Here is a 21,433-nt window from a genome sequence, read left to right as displayed (position 1 = left end):
TACATGACATGTAATTTTTCTCTTGCTGCTTTCAAGATATTCTCTTTTTTTTTTTGGTTTTAACATTTCAGTATATGTCTATGTGTATATTTCTTTGCTTTTGTCCTATTTGCAGTTCATTGAGCTTCCATGATGTATAGAATAATGATTTTCATCAAATTTGGGAAGATTTCAGGCATTATTTCTTTGAATATTTTTCTATTCCTTTCTCTCAGTCTGTAACAAATTAAAATTATGAAGGTCAAACAGAAAATATGATAATAAAGGATAATTCATGACTAAGTGAGAACAGAAGCAGAAGTTATTTCAGAATTTCTTAAAGGAGGTAGACTGGCGGACAAAGGAATAACGTGCTGATGAGTTTGCACAAAGAAGCTAGCATGCTAGTAGCAAAGTAAAATAAGCCAGGTATTGAATAACTGTGATTAATTAAAACAAATAACATAATAAATTTATCACAGTGTTATTGGGTTATTGTACCCTGAGGAGATAGAAAAAGTGATTATTTTAAATCTATAAGCTAAGGTGAAATACATAACCAGCTACTAGGTTACTATATTAAATCCTCCTCTCAACCAGCTAAAAAATTTCAAAAGATAGAAAATAAGAGAATTGAGAAAAATTCATCAAAAATTTAATGAGTAAGAATACGAAAACTGTAAATATCAATTTCAAAATGATGGAAAGTACTAAGAAGGCAGAGATTTCTCATTTTTCTAAGCTTTTAGTATATAATGTAACTAAGATCAGATGAAGAAAACGATTCATTCTCAATTTCCTAAAGAGTGAATTATAAAGTATTTAAAGGCTATACTTAAATATAATGATATGATCATTCTTTAGTACCTAATATTAGCTTTTTTATTTAATTCAGTTGAACAAACAACTATTGAATTTCTAATATGTTCAGGCACTATTAAAGGAAGTGAGAAAAAGAGAAAGAAGATGAAGTTCCCTCACTCAAAGAGCTAACAATTTAAGAAAGGATACAGATAAAAGAATAAATATGCCATAATCAAATGTCATAAGTGTGACAATAAAACTATCCACAAAGTACAGTATCAGTGAGTGTGTTTATAGTTATCATTAAGATTTGGAGATGCTTCATGAGGAAGTAAGATGTGAACTATGTTAAGAAGAATAAATACGATTTTTCAAATGCACAAAGAAGGAAAGACTTTTCCAAAGAAGTAAAGAAATATGTCCAAACAAACAAAATCACAAAAAAGTTGAATGTAAGTAAGGATTACAGTGTGGCTGAGAACAGAATGCAAGTAAGGATTACGGTGTGGCTGAGAACAGGAAGCAAGATAAAGAGATAAGACCAGGCCGAATAGGAGATCAGAAGACAGACCATGAATAAGCTTTAGTAAGACTTCCATAGTATATTAAAAAATAGAGTTTAAATGCTGAGAAAAACAGAGAACCATTAAAACATATTCCATAGCAAACTGACATGCCATGATTATCATTTTTAAAAACTTCCTCTGGAAACAGCACATGGAATTATAAAAAGTGAAACTGAAAACAGTGGCCCAGTCAGAAAGCTAGTGACTTAACTGGGAGAGTTATTAACGATGATCTTGGATGAAGCTTTAGAATTTTTGATTGAGAGAAGACAAAGAGATGTTAAGGTGACAGAATGGAAAGAACTTGTTGACAAACTGTCTGTGAGGTCCAATAGAAAAGAAAAAGTTATAATTACTTCCAGTTTTCTGGTTTGGGGTTTTGTCTTTCTCTAAGGGAAGGAATAAAAAAGAGACACAAGTATCTTACGGATGGATGAGAGAGATAATGAGCTTTGTCTAAAATATAATCTGCTTTACATATCTAAGAAAATCAAGTGAAGATTTGATGGGAGGAGTGAGCAGCTCAATATGCTAATCTGAAGTTCAAGGGAATTATCTGGGCTAAGATTTAGATTTCAGTTGGTCAGTATATAGGTGACAGACATTTGAGGCTAAGGGAGAGAAAACCAATTATTCACAAAGAAAGAGAAGAGACCTAAAAACGGAACTTTGGAAAATATTCAGCACATAATAGAAGGGTATTGAGAAAAAGGAACTATAGACAGAGGATAAACAAATGAACAAAAAAGGAGTGCATGGCATACCAGCAGCCAACGAAGAATTTTATTTCAGAAAGTACAAGTTACATAAAAGCATCAAATGCTACAGAAGAAATATAAAATAAAATAATAGACTTATTTTTTTTCCATTGGCCCTATCAATGGAAGGCAATTTTAGTGGATATTAGAAACCATAATGCAGTGTGTTGGAGAGAATCTGATGTTCAGAAATGGAGTCAAAGAAAGTAGACAGGCTTTATAAGAAGCTTGGTTGTGAAAGGAGAAAAATATAGTAAGGAAAAAAATAAAGATAGGGAAAAAGGAGTCAAGAAAAAAATTATTGCATGCCATGGATCACAGAATTGGAAATACAAATATAATGGTAAAGGGAAATAATTAGGAAAAAGGATAAGGTAGAAAATGTGTAAGATAAAGATGTTAGAATATTATAATTATAGATAGTATTCACTGAAAAAAATTAGCTTAACACAGGAATAGGATACATTTTTCCACCATAACATGGATCAGGATGAAAGACATATGTCAGCGGTGGGTAAGAAGTTGAAGGATTTCATAGCCTCTATTTCCTCTGTGAAGTAAGAGGATTGAGTTGTGTTGAATTACAAGGAGCCAGTGGTGCTGGAGTTTGGGCTTCCAGAAATCACTAAAGAACTTTACCATCAATTGTGCAAAATGTGGAAAAAAAACCCAACAACACACAGATGGAAAACATTTAAAATCCTTGTCCATCAATGACAAGGCTCCAGTAAAAATTTCTAACAATACATATATGATGATCCTTATGAGCATAATTGTGTGATGTCCTCAAGATGTGCTCAGTAGCTCAGGTATAGAAGCTAAGAGGATGGATTGTACAAGTGCATTTTCCAGATGAGTGCAAAAGAAGGACAAAGAAGCAATAGAAAACTCTCTTTTGCCATACATGACTTTTCTCCCCCAAGAGATTTACAGTTTAGAAGAGAGAATCCAAATCATTGATTTACAACCTGCTGTGGAGTAATTTCTACTGAGAAGCATCAGATTAGGAGTCTTCGGAAAAGAATAGCAGTGACGTGGGCCCCTAGGAGGCCGAGTTTCAGGTATTTGGTAGGTGGTGGAAGGTGGAATCCCTGGATGTTGACTGAGTGTGCCTTTAGCTCAGGTCTTTAGTTGATTTGTAGCAGAATGCAGCACCATCCAAATCCTTAAGTATAACAGACGTGAAAGGAAAATGAAAGAAGAAAGCTTAGCTCATTTAGAATAGTTATTAAGAAGACATGTACCTAGGCCAAGTGGAGAGAAGAAAAGGAAGTTTCCTATAGCTGCTTCAACAGGAATAGGAGTAAGCATCATTATGTCCTCCTAGCCTATTTCAGAGGTAGAGAGTTATTTCACCTCTGCTCTGGATTGTTCTGCCAATGGGATTTCACCCTGCCTTTAAAAAAAAATGCCCTTTTTATTTGCTTTTCTCTTAGCATATAAAACATTGTTGTTTTTTCAGCCATGCTTTTAACTCAACTATTACCAATATGCTCGTGATTCCCAAAGCTGTAATTCCAGTCCTGATACCTCTGAGACTCCAGTCCTGAATTTAAGACAGTTTACTTCCTCTACCTATCTCATATATTTACTCAAATTCAGAATGTGTCAACTGAACCTATACTCTCAAATGTGTCCCTCCTCCTGTTTTCTTATCTCACTGTTCAATAAAGGGCATCACTATCCATCTAGTCATTCAAACTTGAAGCCTGCATGTCCCCCTAACTTCTTTTCTCTCTCAATTTCCAATTGACAACAAGTCCTATCCATCTCCTTTTTCCATTACATCTTCTATAGCCTCCTTGCCACTACCTAGAGGAGGCAATCATCCTTTCCCATAGCCTCCAATCTCTCCCCCCTTCCAGCTATCCCTCACACTCTCACAGAATGAAATGATCATTCTCAAGTGCAAAACAGATTATGCTATGTGCTCAGTAGCTCACAGTGCCCAGTATAATAAATGTGAAATTCCTTAACATGGTCCTTCATCATCTGGTCCTTGATCAGTTTTCAAGATTTTCTGCCACATGCTGGACACAGTTACTAGTGGTTTTGCCTAAGTGAGAATAAAACAGACAAAGAACAAGACAAAAATCCTCGCACTCGTGGAGTTTACATTTACGTGGGAGGGAGAAGAAAGATAATAAATAGTAATAATAGTGGTAATTGTTATGGAGAACATAGAGCAAGTATAGGGGACTTGGAGTTTGGATTTTGGAAGAGATTACAATTTTATGTGGAGTGGGCAGGGGAGGTGTCACTGAGGTGATATTTGTGCAAGGTCTCGAAGTACATGTAAATTGCAACTTGCACAATTTCTCTTACCTTATACTATTTTCCAAAGTACTTCTCACCCTGAGAGTGAGAAGTATATATGTATCACATATATAAACTACTTATTTATTATGGTTATCTCCCCCACACCTAAATGGCAAGCTTCATAAAATATACAGATTTGCCTTGTTCATTGATTCCTAGTTCCAGAAATTATAACCAGCACATATAGTCTCTCAATAAATATTTGATGACTATATGTATCACATTGAATTGAACTTCAGCCACAGTTGAAGAAAGCATTGTTAAAACAAATCTAGGCAATACTCAGACTCATATATTACAAAATAAAAGTTTGCCCTGTAATCCCATTGTGAAAAAATTCAAACAGATTCTTGGCTCCATATATCAGTCTCACAAGTTAATGCCAACGTGTAAAGCCTGAAGCAACAGCAGCTGGAACAACATATGCAACTTTGCTCCCTGCTGGTTCAGAGGGATAGAAACAATACAGAAACAGAAACGAGAGCAACAAAGATTATACAAATATCCTGGCAGCAGAATTTACTTTAGTTTATAGTGAGCGCTAGTACTCTAGCGCTACTTTCACTCTAATGTGAAAGTAATTTATTCTAATGTTACAGCAGAATTTCAAGACTGAATATCTTCCATTTCAATCTGTTCAGACATATTTCTGAAATACCTTTCCCTCTTCTAGTGATATTTCAAGCCATAATTTATTGATTGCTAATTACATCCTGGACATATTTTCATATTTAATCTTCATGAAATTCCTACAAAGTAGATTTTATACTTCTATTTGATACAAGGGGGAAAAAGGTTAAATACGTTGCCTCAAAATCACATAGTAAATGACATAGTGGTGATTTGAAGCTGCGTCTGCCAGGATTCAAAGCTCATGCTTTTACCCAGTGTTTTATCCTGCCTTAAACTGCAAAAAGAACAGTATCATATTAATATATATAGTGCAGAATTGTTTCCTTCTTAGTTTTTTAAGACAGGAAAAAATGTTACAGCATTCAAAAGAGAGCAAACTTGGCTTCTTGCTTTAAATTCTATATTTTTCAGGAAATTAGGAGCAACTTAACTTTTTCGTTTCTAATTTGAGGAAATTGAAAACAAACGTTTGAGTTTGTTCCTCCTGATGAATGCCGGTCTGCCAGAATTGTTTCCTCCCATATGAAGTACAGCTAGCAAAAAGGCTGCTCAGACAGGGAAGCAGTCCCCAGCCTTGGCTTCTACTGTATGTTCCGAATGCTTTAATCGAACTTAGCATTCTGGAAGCTTGCTTGTGCCACTGATAACTTGTCGCATAATTGCTAACACAGCGGTCAATGTAAGGGTCAAAATGAAAAACATATGTTTGATATTTTCAAGGCTGAGAAAAAGTTGAACTTTTGTGAATACCACTCATCCACACATAGCAACTGTAATAGCTTGTCTGTCTGCTGTTTAGAGACAATTACATATTGATTCATCTACCTTAGCAAGTCTTCCTAATGGAGAATTCAGACTGTCCTTTCAAGTAAAATTTTGTGCCTGTGTTTTTACCTAATTTAGACAACCTATTTTAATGAGTAAATTTGCATAAACATGTCATTTGTTTCCCCTTGTAATCTTTTGGGTCAAATCCTCTCTTTCCAATCCCTGTCTCATTTATATGGTCATCTTACAAACAGAGAAAAAGTTGTTTTTGATGAAAGTTGGTATGCTGGTAAATGTTTAGCAATTGGTTCTTTAGGGGAAAATAGACCTGATTTGTAGCATCTGCTAGTTTTTTGATGTCAATACTTCCACAATGGCATATTTCATGATATAAAATGACATCACTGAATGCAGAAATGGGAAGAGATGTGCAGTAATATACTGTTATATAGTATTTCCACCAATTGGAAATAATAGACATAACGTCAGGATCAGAGGTAGTACAATACAATAAAATGATTAGGAAGTGATGAGTTCTGAGTGTTTATTACTTTTGTTTTTGGTATAATTTATTTCATTTTGAGTTCATACAATTTAATTGTTCAATAAAGTCTTGCGTCTTTCCTGAAAATTTAACAATTTTCTTGTGTAAGCTCGTCGGGGTTAGCTTCATTGCACCACTGCATTATAGTTTGAAACTTCATTCAAGATATTCGTTTTGTAGCAAATAATTTCAAATCTATTTATTGGATTACTATGATATGCTAAGAACTGTGTGAAATACAGCAACTATTAGGCTGGATGGGGATTCAGAAAAATCAGAAGACATAAAAGGCCATCTCAACTGTTTTCTGTTACCCACAGCTGGTCGCAAACAGCACTTCAGAGTTGTTAAGAAATTTTCTACTAAAGTTACTACTCCATTTTTTCTTTTTGATCAATTTCCCAGTTCCTAGTTTTGAACGAATAAAAAGTCATCTAAACTCTTCCTTGTCTGTGAAATAAAATTAAGTACTTTTGTTTCTGTACTGATTTATTATTGTAGAAGTCACACATTTTACTTGTGTTCATAATAGGTGACATTGTCTTTCAATGATATTTTATCAGATATTCACTATACTTTTACAAGAACAGGAGAAAAAAGGCTCATGGTTTGTACTGATGTTAGTCCTAAAACTCAACGAATTAATATCAAAATCATGGTTAATAACTGAGGAGTAATTAAATTAATACTATGAATCATCATGGAAAGGAAATGCTATTTAGTTACTAAACTTAATCGTCATGAGTCCCAATATACTCAGTCATCATTTCATAAAAACTATGTGATACTTTATAAATATAAATAAATTTTTTAAAAGACAACTTGAATGATCTGCTTGACTCCCTTTCCACCACAGTTATCTCTTTAATTAGTTAAGTAGTAAACAACTGCTAGATATGAGACTCTGGGCTGCCTTTTGAGAATCAAAGATGTCTGTCCTTTTTCAGAGAAACCACAATATCCCCCCTTATAGGTTCAATTCAAGGTATACTCTGAGTCCAGCTCTGCTCAGTCAGAGAAAGAAGGTTTGGAAGCCAAGAGACCAGAGATTCAGCATGATTCTCCTCTGTTCCCACATCTGAGTTGCAGTTGTGAGACTTTTTCTACCCTGATCCAACTTCTGGCACGTATCCCTCTTCCAGAAGCAGTCTCTGTTTTCTTCTCTGAGTCTGAATCTTGTCCTGACTTTCTGTTCATTGCCTTTATTACTTCAGGCCTGATTGTCTCTCTAGCCACAAAGGCCTTACTGATATCAATAGTTTGATTATGATAATTTCCTTCTATTCATTCATTTAATATTTATTTAGCGTCTTCTATGCCAGACACTCTGCTTAAGACCAATTATATAGTGGTGAGTAAAATAAACCGTAATGTTTGCCCATCTCAGGTCAGACTTATTCCTTTTGCAACCAAGATTGGTTCTACCAATAATTATTATGATAGGTTAACTAGGAATCATAATAGCAGTTGCATGGTATAATAATACACACATACACACATGCAGGCATGTATGTACACACACACACACATACACAATCACTAGGAAATTGTAGTGTAGGAAATGCACTACATTTTCCATATTCAGTTAGATATTGATTTATAGTAACCTTGAGCATGTTCAGTTTACCTCTACAAGAATGCCAATAGGTTGATAAACATTAATTACATATTTTCTAAACTTGAATTTAGACTTTAATTTTTTTTTTCTTTTGGTGAGGAAGATTGGCCCTGAGCTAACATCCGATGCCAACCCTCCTCTTTTTGTTGAAGAAGATTGGCCCTGGGCTAACATCCTTGCCCATCTTCCTCTACTTTATACGGGACGCCGTCACAACGTGGCTTGACAAGCAGTGCGTCTGTGTGCGCCCGGTCTCTGAACCTGCGAACCCCGGGCCGCTGAAGCAGAGTGAGCGCACTTAACCACTATGCCACCGGGCCGGCCCCTAGACTTTAATTTTATTCAGCCCTAATATATTAATAGAATCATTATTTCGGTAGTCATTTTGGCAATAAAATCAGCAGTAGCATGTATTTTAGAATTTTTGCCACTGAATAACATTAAGGCAATGACTTCCTTAAGCAAAATTTTAAGGACTTTTACTAGCCTATATAAATAAATTATGTCTATTATAATCTTCTACAGCAGAATATATATGTGATCTAGACCAGGGATCAGCAAACGGGTCAAACCCATGGGCCAAATACTAGCCCCAGAGTGATTTGGCATGGCCCTTGAGCTAAAAATCATTTTTATAAGGTTGTAAAAGAAATCAAAAAAGGATATATGATTGAGAGCATACATGGTCTGCAAAATCTAAAATATTTACTACTTGACCCTTTGCAGAAAAAGTATGCCACCTCCTGATGGAGACTTTGAATCAACATTCTTACTCAGTGATTCAGGTATCTTATATATCCAAATGCTAATAGGATGTTGTTAACATCTATTTTAGAAACCTTAGTTTGTGTCTAGAAGTTTACAAATGCAAATTATTAGAAATAGTAAAACGAAGGATAATTCCCTTGTCTTTCTTGCTGATATGTTTGATATATAAAAGTGCATGCTCTGACATTTGTGCATTTTTGTATCTAGCCAAACTGAAGACCTATGGACACTTAAAAAACAATCATACATCCTCTGAGTTACTAAGAAATTTCAAAAACTGTCAGTTTTTCTTGGAAAATTTTCACATGATAACTCAGTCCAATGAGAGCCTATTCATACCATGTCATTCCTTTCATCTTCGTTTATACCATGTTGAAAGTTTAAATGTTTTAATGAATATTTCATTTATTTATTTCTGTGGCTAACAGAATGTGGCTAAGGGCCTAGAGAATCATTAATAATGGAAGGGACTCCCTTGCTTTTGTTAAGCTTCCTGCATCAACCTGGCAAAAGTATAATAAAACATATGCGTCTCACCATAGGCATTTAAATTTAACCTACTCAGTTTTCTGACGTAGCTAGAAGTAGTAAGGAATTCCAAAAGTCTAGAGACCTTGATGGAAAACATTTCCTCTTGAGATTACTAAAACATAAATCTTCACATTAATTACAAACATGCCTAACCACAGTCAATTACTGTTCAGGACCCTAAGATATAAAGAAAACAGATTATAGTAAATCTTGAAGAATTATTCTTTACTAAAGTTGATAGAGCAGCCTACTCTCAAACATTTCAGAAAAACATATAAATATGCACACATATGCACATGTCTATGTGCGTGTGTGTGTGTGTGTGTGTATTCATCCACTATTTTGAACCCTGGATCATAGTCTGTACCATCACCATGACCACTATATGCACACACTGACCAACATGGTCTTACCATTCCTATCAACTTTAGACAAATTTCTTTTGACTATAGGCCCCTGGCTTCACTTTTCTCAGAGCGTTTAGAAAACTCAAGATTATAAATTTTTCTTGTTCCTTCGATATGTAAATCACCTCATGGTCTTTTGCCAGTTTTACAACCCAGCAATGTCTTTCTCAAGGACCAGGGAGTCATCCCTTTGAAATGTAATCATCAAGAAAGATAGTGTCTCTATCCCTGCATCTCTGTGCAAGGGTAGGAGCCCTAACTTAGATAAGCACCAATTAGCAAACACAGATGGCCTAATCACGTTGGCCAATCTCCCCTCTAATGTCCTCTAGTACTTATCCATTATATTGCTCCAGCTTTTTTTTTTTTTTGCGAGGAAGATCAGCCCTGAGCTAACATCTGATGCTAATCCTCTTCTTTTTTGCTGAGGAAGATTGGCCCTGAGCTAACATCCGTGGCCATCTTCCTCTACTTTATATGGGATGCTGCCACAGCATGGCTCGACAAGCAGTGCATTGGTGCGCACCTGGGATCCAAACGTGTGAACCCCAGGCTGCTGCAGCGGATCGTGCTTAACCACTTGTGCCACCGGGCCGGCCCCGCCCCAGCTTTTAAAAATCCTCCAGCAGTTTGTTTCAAAGAAATTGAGTTAAATCTCTCTCCTCTATTGCAACAGTCTTGAATAAAGTCTTCTTTGCCTGTTTAACTCCATCAATGCAATTTTTCTTTGACAACACAGTCATACACACACAGAGACACCCACACACAGAGTGAGAAGAATGATTAAGCAAATATAGTACCATTAACTTTTGGAGAACCTCAGTGAAGGGAGAAGAGGAATTCTTTGTATTATTTTGCAACTTCTCTATACCTTCAGAATTATTTCAAAATAAAAAACTAAATAATCATGCAAAAATATACATGAAATGTTCTAGAATATCTAACAAACTATTTGAATGAAAATCCAAATACTCAGTTCCAAAAGCACACACAGGATACATGTTTTCAATAGCCATATCTAAAACAATCCAATAGCCACACCAAGTTGGGATGTATCTGTCCACACCACAAACTGCTAAGAAAAACACTGAGAAATAATTATGGTGTAGCATTACACATAAATGATTATGCTCAAGAGGCTGGAGGCAAATTTTGTTCTTTTGTACAAATGTAAAATTTCTTTCAACTTGAAGACAAATTAACAATGTTAACTATTTTACATGAAATTCATGGGCAGAGATCAAAGGACTGTGGAGACTTAGACTTAAGTTTTTCTTATCAGTTATGTAGTCCAGTCTCACACTCAAACAGTAATTTGCTCCATGATATCCCTAGAAAGTGACCATTGTGTTCCTGCATAATTACTCCTAGGAGCAGGAATCTTGCCCATTCCAATTTTGGACTTTTTTAATATTAAAAAGAAATCTTGCCTTCCTATAATTTTTACTCATTTGTCTTTGTTCCATCCTTGAAAAACTTAAAATTCTTCCATAAGCACGTCCTTTAAATATTTAAAACAGCTTTCATCCATCTTCTCAAGCTAAATATTTCAACCCGTCCCCTTGAACCACCCTGGCTTCTACATTGGTGTTGTTTTTTTTTTAATAGAATACAACATTAAAAGTAAATAGAACAGTTGAGACATGATCAGAAAAGCACCTAACACTGGAAGTGGCCAAGTGACGGCAGTCACATCTAGCTTCTAGGGACGATAGTGACAACAAAGCTAGAGGTCAGGTGTCCAGCATAGGTCACGGTGATGGGGCAAGATATGGTATCTGTGGTTCAAAACAGTGGTTGTGGTGTCCTTACTAAACTCACTTTCTAGAGCAATTCTGTGGTCCTCTCTCCCACCTAGCCTCCTTCGTTCCTACTCATTTTACAAGTCTCATGTCCCAACCTCTCCAGCAAATCTTTCAGTCTATTCCTTTGCTGCTAGAATCAGCCAGAGACAATTTCATTTGCTTAGTTCTAAGAATCCTGACTGATATTGATGTTTCAACTAATCACCTGATGATTGAACATTTATTCTATGAATGCAATGGCTGTGCCTAGTGCTATAAATATAAATGAAACACGGCTCTGGCCAAACTGTCATAATCTCCCTTAAAACGAAGGGTTTAACATTGTCACTCGTTGGGTTGTCATTCATGGATTTATTTAAATACCTTAGGTTTGTTTCTAGTTTCATCTTGTATCTTGGAAACTTACATTTCAGATGTTTTAGCCACAACATTTGTGCACTACAACATCAGAGCTCCAGCGAGAAACACTGGTTTTTTTGTCTTAGAGTTAGTGTGATGAAGGTGGAAGTGTGTTAGCTGTCCTAATGTGAATGCTTATGGTTGGATAGGCAGCAAGGAAAGAAACTAGGCCTAGTAATTTCTGGGGTCTGAGCTAAGAATTTGATCACAGAAAGAGAATAGTCTGAGATTCAGTTATCAAGCGGAGATCAGAATTGGGGACAAAAATTATATGAAGTGGGGCAAATATCGGACATAATTCTTGAAATTAATTCCGGCCATTTTGTCACTTAATCAAAGGCCATAGTCATTTTTCTGATTTTTTTGAGCTGCCTCACATATTGAGTCCCAATACTGGAATAATGCAGCTATGTTTAAATATCCCAGACCTTCTGGGAAAATTCTGATTCTAATGAATGGCAGCTGCATTCCACTCAATGTGGTTAAAGTAGACCTAAATTGAATGGTCGTGCATTAAACTTAATCCTAATTCAAGGAGCATTTCCTAATTCTAGGATGTTGAAATGAGGTCACTAGATTTGAGTTTATCTTATTTGAATTCTCCTTGATTTTCTGGAATTTTATCATGTTCTTATTTCATTCAAGGTGAAAGTTTGCATTTTTTTAACCTTTTTCATTTTTGAACAAAACAAGCCTAACCAGGTAAGTTTGAACTATTTAAGGAGGTGAAAATAGTAGCACTGGCCCACCCACCAATAAAAGTATCAGTCATGTTCTTCCATTAAGTTTTAAGTCAACTAGAATCTATCTCATATACTATTGAGTTTAGCTAATTAACCACTCTTAATTTTAAGTCTTCTAGACAGCAAAGCTTTTGGAAAGCAAAACAGACTTTGAAATCACACTGAACTATCTTAGATATTGCTAGCTGTGAGACTTAGGGAAAGTAACTGAACCTCTCTGGATTTCAGGTTCTCGGCCATTAATTGAAATTATTTATGCCACCTCATAGTGGAGTTGACGATAATAGATACAATGATGAAATAATCAATGCTAACACAGAAACTGGAACAGAGGAGAAAGGTAGGAAACACAATGATTGCCCCTTTGCATGGGTCTTCTCTGCCTTTCTCTCATTTTTGCTTCTTTATTCATTTCCATCCCCACTTGTTCCTCTCAGGGGAGCTTCCTAGCTGTAATTCACACTTGTTAGTGGGCAGGCAGTGAGTCTGGAAGTCATGGTACTGTTTTAAGAATTCCAGGAGAATTGATATATTTAATCATTTCTGTGAAATAGCAACAACTTTACTAACAAAATAAGTATATGTAAGCAAGTTCCTACAACTAAAAAGTAACACATATAAGACTTTCTTGTAATCGTATTTCTGACATTTCCATTAATATTATTTAGCTTTTTGTTTTTTCTCATTTATTTTGTTTCTTGCTAGGTGTCGAAGATAGAAAATATTGAGCAGGGAAACTTAAAATTGAGAAATTTTATTAATATATTTTTTTTTTATGTACTGTCGAATTAGGAAAACTTGATGTTATTTGACTTTTGTGTAAGCTGCTACTCAATGTTCCACAAATACGTAATTTAAGATACAAACGTATGATTCTATAACACCTTGATTTGTCACAAAGTCCTCCTGTGTTGAAACATTTTCCAATATCTGAAACATGTCTGTAGACTCTAAACTCTACTTTTCAAATTGCATTCCATTTAATAGATAATATATTTGCTAAATATAAAGAATACTGTTGGACATGCTATTTTTTTCCTCTGCGGCATTTAACTTTTCATTGTTGAGCAGAAAACTCTAAGAATGTATAAACTGAACTCACGCCGTTAGCCTGATCCCAAAGGCAACAGCTTCGGATATATCTGCCATCTTTCTGTGTTGCTTTAGGATCTCATTACTAAGCAGATCTTCATCTCAAGGAAAAGATATGCACTTTCTCTTTGCTCTATAAATTTTTTACAGTCATTCTTCTTGCTTCCAACTGATAATCAAAGTATCTCAACTCTATTTCAAAAGGGTCTCTTGAATCCCACTATACTTTTCCCATTCTTACTGCCTTAGTTCAAGCTTTATCAACTTTCATATTAACTATTACAATATCTTCTTATCTCGTTTCTTTTCCTCAAGTTTGCAAATCCACATTTCTGTCTTTAGTGAGTAGAGAAAGTCAAAAGTTAGTTCATGGAAGACCTTGTATGATTCTCTAGACGTTATTCTTTAAGCAATGGAGAATATTAAAAGAAGGCAGATTGTCTAAATCATGTTGCCATTTCCATCATAATAATATTTCCTTAATCATTATTGATTCTATCAACTTTTCTAACATGAAAATGAGAGTTGCTGGATTATTTAGATACTACAAATCTTTAAAGCTGATTTTATACCTATATCCTCGTCTATATCTGTTTTGCATAACAACTTATCAAAGCTCCTCCATGCAGTGATACAGTGAGCATTTTATAGCGTTTTACTTAGCACATTATAGTATACATATGTTATTTCTATTTTTAAAATAAAATATGCTTAGATCTATGAACTCTTCAAAAATACCAAAAAATATTGCTTAAGAAATTACTAAAAAAGAATGTCATGAACTCTGAAGAAACAGTTTCTAAAATCAGAGTTATTCTGAAAGGCCCAAATAAATTAATTTTACCTAAAATATTTTAATAATATGCAAGATAGATAATAAACTGAACTAACTTTTAAAGGTGTCTGAATCAAGGGAATAAGTATAGACAAGTGTGCAAAATTAGACAATTATGCTGTGTTTAGCTATACAATTAGAAAAAGACAACAGTTGGCATCGAAGAACATAAGGGAAAAGTCAGTGGTTAGTATATGTGCAATAAAACTGGAAAGAAATGGACAAAGTCACCAGATGCACAGGTATAGATTGGGACAGTATTCAGGGCATGGGAAAATACAAGGGTCAATAAGCAAAGTTTGCTCAATGGCAACCCTAGCTTCATGACTATTAGTTAGCCATTTTGACATTTAATAGATGATTTAGCTTCATTCAACAAATCAAATACAAAGGATAACAATGAATAAATAATTAGATTTGATTTTTATAAATCTATTCGGTGGTTTTTCATGTCAACATAAAAAAAATTCTATTCATGACAGTCATAGAAGTAGATTCCTTAATAATAAAATAATACAGTTTCAAAAAAATTCTAATGGAGAAGTTAAAACAATTATCCTTCAAATCAAATTAATGTTAACCAAATATTTTTAAAAATATTAAAATGATATTCAATAAAATAATTTATACACAATATCTATCTGCTAGTAGCTGTGATTAAGTATTAAAAAAATGATAAATTAGAAGTGCACGTACAAAATATTTAAATCAATTTTGTCATAAAACCAGCAATTCCACTACTCGGTAGATATCTGAAGGAAATGAAATCACTATCTCAAAGAGATATCTGCACCCCTCTGTTTATTGCAGCGTTATTTGCAATAGTCAAAACATGGAAACAACCTAAGTGTCCACTGGTAAATGAATAGATAAAGAAAATGTCGTGTATATATATACAATGGAATGTTATTCAATCACAATAAAGAAGGAAATCCTGCTATTTATGGCAACATAGATGAATCTTGAGGGCATTATGCTAAGTGAAATAAGTCAAACAGACAAAGACAAATACTGTATGATCTCATTTATATGTGGAACCTAAAAAATAAAAATCGAGTTCATAGAAACAGGAAACAGATTGGTGGTTACCAGAGGCAGGAGGAAAGGGTGCGGAAAATGAGTGAAAGTGGTCAAAAGATACAAACTTCTAGTTATAAGATGAATAATTTCCCAGGAAGGAATGTACAGCATCATGACTATAGTTAACAATACTGATTGTATATTTGAAAATTGCTAAGAGGGAACATCTTAAAAATCCTCATCACAAGAAAAAAAGAAATGTGACTACGTGAAATGGATGTTAACTAAATTAATTGTGCTAATTAATTGTGGTAATTAATTGTGGTACATATATCAAATTATGTTGTATACTTTGAATGAATACAATGTTATATGTCAATTTGATCTCAATAAAGCTTGGAAAAGTGAAGAATAATACTCTCTCCCATAATCAAGGTTTTAGTCTTTATACACAAGCTTTTGAGTTAGTTCATAACACCTGTAAACCACATATGGGAGGACATTCTGCCTCACCTTAACGGAAGCTTACAGCCAAAACCAAAAACATATTCTGATTTTTTCAAGGCTAGCAACATAGATGAGTGTAATAAAATATATTTAAAACATTCTACCTGCAATACTTTCTGAACTATTGTGTTTATCTTTCTTATGGCCATTGTTAACTGCTATCTCTCCCTGTGTTCTAGCCTAAAATATTTGAGATAGCTTGAGGAATGTGTATTTGTCTGAACTGTTTTTTTTCTAAACAAGAATCTCTCTGCTCTTGGTGCTTTGCAAGTTTCTAAGGGATAATTTTAAGTGACAGTGGGAAACAGTGTTTACTTACTGAAAAAAAAAAGTTGGCAACATTTTTAATGCAATGTACTTGTAAGCCAAGATACATTAGAATTCTTTATGGACAAAATGTGTTAAGATATAGAGTGAAATATACTTACAGGGAATATAGGAAGGCTCTGATCTCAGTTCTGTTTTTAGTCTAGTGTTGACATGCCTACATCTACAGTTGGCTGAAATTGCCTCTGGTTGGCAATTACCATGCCTGCCTCTAAAAGTATAAAAAGATCAAATTGGCAATAGTATGAACTTCTGACCCCTAAAAGTCATAGTAATAGCTGAAGTTCTGTGCAAGATTTTGCTAAACAATGGGAGTTGTCATTTTTTACTTAAATGTACACAAAAACATACACATGAGTTGGATTTTTTTTTCATACAAAAAGTTGGGCTACCATGTTTTTTTCTGTTTAAATAACATGAATGACTATCCTCTGGTATCATGCAATAAAGTAGCTGTAACGTATTTTGCCGATCTTGCACACCTGTGATTTTTTTCATAGCTACCTAAGATTTCCTCTCATACGTAATTTTGTTAGCTATTCTCCTTTTGGTAGACTATTTTTGCTATCACACACAATGCTACTAATTATACTCTCAACTCATATTTTTCACATTGAGATGTTTCTATAAGACAGAAATCTAGAAGGAGAATTTTAGGGAAGCAAAGGCTATGCATATTTAAAAAGAATCATAGTAGACACAGTGCTTTTGCTCTCCAAAAATCTACACAAATTTATACTCTCACTAAAAGTTGATGGGAGTGCATATTTTTCCACTCTCTTGCAGAATACATTATGTATTCTTGCAGAATACATTAGTAATTTATCTATTAATACCCATGAGATATATATAAAGTATTTTGTTATTGTTTCAAATTGTATATCTTTAATTATTATTTAGGCTGAACATTCTTTATACACTTATTGAGCTTTTCTATGTTTTTTTCCCCCTAGATTCTCATGGCATATAATTTGTGTATGAGTTCTATTAATAAATTTGCTTTAAAAATATTTTTCAGAAGCTAATTTTGGTGTTATACTTATTGGTAAATTTCAAAGGGTGGAAAATAAGTAACAATGTCTTCACATTACCATCTTTAAATAGAATTTTCTGTACTCACTCATTGCAATTCTGATTGTTTTTGCTTTCTAAATATTGAAGCTATTTTTTTAGGTTGCCTAAAATATAAAGAACTTTTGACCTTTTTGGTGGAATGTAACTTTTAGACTAGCTGTAATGTAATTTTAAAATAGAATAATCACCTCTCACCACTCCTTTTCAACATTATACTGGAAGTGTTAGCTAATGCAGTAAAACAAGAAAAGGAAATACAAGGTATACAGAATGGGAAGAAAGAAATAAAGCTGTCTTTGTAGATGACATGATCGTCTATGTAGAAAATCAAAAAGAATTGACAAAAAAAACTTCTGGAACTAATAAGAAATATGGAAATTCACAAGATACAAAGTTAGTATACAAAAGTCAATCACTTTCCCATATACTAACAATGAGTGAGTGGAATTTGAAATTAAAAACATGATACCATTTACATTAGCACTCCAGAAATTATGTATATAGATATAAATCTAACAAAATCTGTGCAAGATCTATACAAAGAAAGCAATAAAATTCTGATGAATGAAGTCAAAGCAGTAAATAAATGGAGAGATAGTCCATATTCATGGATAGGGAGACTCAATATTATCAAGATGTCAGTTCTGTCCAACTATTTTAATAGATTCAAAGCAATCACAACAGAAATCCCAGAAAGTTATTTTGTGTATGTAGACAAACTGATTCCACAATGTATATGAATGTGAAAAAGACCTAGAATAGCCAACACAGTATTGAAGGAGAGCAAAGTTGAAGGACTAAACTACTTGACTTCAAGACTTACTATATAGAGATATAGGAGTCAAGATGGCAGCGTAAGCAGACTCAGAACTCACCTCCTCCCGTGGACACAGCCAATTTACAACTATTCGTGGAAATATTACCCCTGAGACAGAACTGAAAACTGGATAAGAGGAACTCCTGCAACAACAGACAATCCTAACTGAGGTAGAAGAGGCAGAGACTCCCTTCTGGAGAGGAAAAAGGCTTCCTTCACAAGCCGCCAGCTTCATGGCCGCCGGGAGCAGCTCACAGGTCCGCAGCCTCCCTGGAGGTGCTGGGCCCTGAGCCGGGAGCACCCCCACTGTGGGGATTTTGTGGACCCAGAACAATAGAGACCAGTGGCATAATATCTGACTTTGACTGCTACTAAAACATTGGGGAGCACCCCCAGAAAACCTGGTTCACAAAGAAACTAAAACTGGCTCTTAAAGGGCCCACGCACAAACTCACCCGTTCCAGAAGCATCCTAAAATCACCAGAAAGAAAGGTACACAGTGCTGTGGTGAAAAGAGACTCACCTAATAGGCCCTGAGTGCATCTCGGTGAGGAGTGAGACCTCTCCAGGGACTGGGACATTGGCGGCGGCCATTGTTGTGGCCTGGTGTGGGCGTGCTGACACAGACGCCATTGGAGTTCTCCCTGGGGCCAGCTAGCCCAGGGTCTGCCCCACCCAACAACAAGCCCTCAGGCAACTTGTGGGCCTGTATAGATTGGTGACTAGATTCTCTGCAGCCTGGCAACTGAGCCAACTTTAGCGGGGCAGGGTGTGCACAAGGAGCTGCTGGAGAGTGTGGGGTGGTGGCGGAATGTGTGGGACTCCCGCCGTGGAGAGACTGGGTCCACTTGGGGAGGTCGGGGCATGCACATGGGGCAAGACTGTGTTGACTGTGTGTGTGGACCTGTGGGCAGCAGGGCTTGTCAGCTGCAGAAGACTTGTGCTTCTCAAAGACCCACATAGGGGGTTTGCCCCACCTTCCAAAGCCTGAAACAATTGGGTGCTCCCGTGCCTGAGGCCAGTCCCACACAGCCGCAATCCTCAGAGAGCTGACAAGAGACCTAATAGGCTAGAGGCTTACAGCAATTGTAAAGCCCTGAGCCTAACAACCCACCACACTGGGGGCCTACTCACCTAAAAGAAATACTGCAACACAAATGTGGTATTAGAATTTGCATCCAACTGTGCTGGGGCTCCCCACACCTGATAAAGAGACTGAAGGGCCCACAACAACTACAAGCAGCTGAGCATTACAACAGCTGGCCAGGAGCATAACTCGGCCTCCCTGGGTGCCTACAGGGAGAGCAAACAGGCCACAACAGAAGGACACACGTAGCCCACATAGGGGTCACCCCTGGAACATTGAGAACTGAGGGAAGCACACTGGAAGCCTCCTAAGGCATCACTTACATAAGGTCACTTATCCAAGAGCAGGAGACGTAGCTGACCTACCTAATACGTAGACACAAGCACAGGGAAAGAGGCAAAATGAGGAGGCAAAAGAATACATTCCAAGTAAGGGAACAGGACAAAACCCCAGAAAAGGAACTAAGTGAAACAGAAATGAGCAACTCTCTGTCAACCTGACAGAGAGTTCAAACTAAGAGTGTTAAGGATGCTCACTGATCTGGGGAGAAGAATAGATGAACTCAGAGAGAATGTCAACAAAGAAATGGAAGATATAAAAAAGAACCAATCAGAAATGAAGAATACAATACGGGAAATGAATGAAAAATTCACTAGAGGGACTCAAAAGCAGAGTAGAGGATACAGAAGAACGGATCTGTGAGCTGGACGAAAGACTAGAAGAAATTACCCAAGGTGAACAGGTAAAAGAGAAAAGAATTAAAAAGACTGAGGACAGTCTAAGGGACCTCTGGGACAACATCAAGCGCACTAACATCCGTGTTATAGGTGTCCGGAAGGAGAAGAGCGAGACAAGGGGGCAGAGAATCTATTTCAAGAAATAATAGATGAAAACTTCCCTAACCTAAGGAAGGAAACAGACATCCAGGTACAGGAAGCACAGAGAGCCCCAAACAAGATAAACCCAAAGAGGCCCACACCAAGACACATCATAATCAAAATGTCCAGAATTAAAGATAAAGAGAGAATCCTAAAAGCCGCAAGAGAATGTCAAGTTACATACAAAGGAAACTCCATAAGGCTATCAGCTGACTTCTCAGCAGAAACCTTACAGGCTAGAAGAGAATGGCACGATATATTTAAAGTGCTAAAAGGAAAAAACTTACAGCCAAGAATACTCTACCCAGCAAGGTTATCATTCAAAATGGAAGGAGAGATCAAAATTTTCCCAGACAAGCAAAAATTAAAGGAGTTTGTCACCAAGAAACCAGTGCTACAAGAAATGTTAAAGGGACTGATTTAAGGGGAAAAGAGAAGACCACAAATAGGAAAAAATATCTATTTCCATGACAAGAACGTAATGGATACAAATGCACAAAAAAGAGGTTAGATATGATATCAAAAACATAAAAGGAGGGAGGAGGGGGGTTAAAGAGTACAGCTTTCAGACAGAGGTCAAACTAAAGTGACCATCAATTCTGTATAGAAGAAGAAAGGAACAGAGAAGGACTACTAAAACACTGAGGAAAAAAAAAGTTAAAAAATGGCAGTAAGTACATACGTATCAATAGCTACTTTAAATGTCAATGGACTAAATGCTCCAATTAAAAGGCATAGGGTGGCTGACTGGATAAAACAACAAGACCCATATATATGCTGCATACAAGAGACACACTTCAGACATAAAGACACTCACAAACTGAAAGTGAAGGGATGGAAAAAGATACTCCACACAAATGGCAATGAAAATAAAGCAGGGGTAGCAGTACTCATACCAGACAAAATATGCTTTAAAACAAAAACTGTAAAAAGAGACAAAGAAGGGCATTACATAATGATCAAGGGAACAATCCAACAAGAGATTATAACACTTGTAAATATCTACGCACCCAATGTAGGTGCACCTAAATATATAAAGCAATTATTAACAGACATAAAAACAGAAATAGACAGTAACACAATAATAGTAGGGGACTTTAACACTCCACTTACACCAACGGATAGATCATCCAAACAGAAGATCAATAAGGAAA

General features: G+C 35.8%; 1 long non-coding RNA gene across 1 annotated transcript in view; it reads right to left on the bottom strand.

Moving 5' to 3' along the window:
- The window catches only part of LOC147916430 (uncharacterized), a 330,746-nt gene extending 311,788 nt beyond the window's left edge, over positions 1–18,958 (bottom strand). The window contains exon 1 of the long non-coding RNA XR_015552908.1: positions 18,838–18,958. This is a non-coding gene — a long non-coding RNA (uncharacterized LOC147916430). The remainder of the gene's footprint in view (positions 1–18,837) is intronic.
- Positions 18,959–21,433: the final 2,475 nt, after the last annotated feature.

Source organism: Ceratotherium simum, chromosome 8 (genome assembly GCF_057802395.1).
Source record: "Ceratotherium simum simum isolate JZ-2026a chromosome 8, ASM5780239v1, whole genome shotgun sequence".
In the NCBI taxonomy this organism is placed as follows: Eukaryota; Metazoa; Chordata; class Mammalia; order Perissodactyla; family Rhinocerotidae; genus Ceratotherium; species Ceratotherium simum.
The sequence above is the reverse complement of the archived record's forward strand: the minus strand, read 5'-3'. Positions and strand labels throughout refer to the sequence as shown.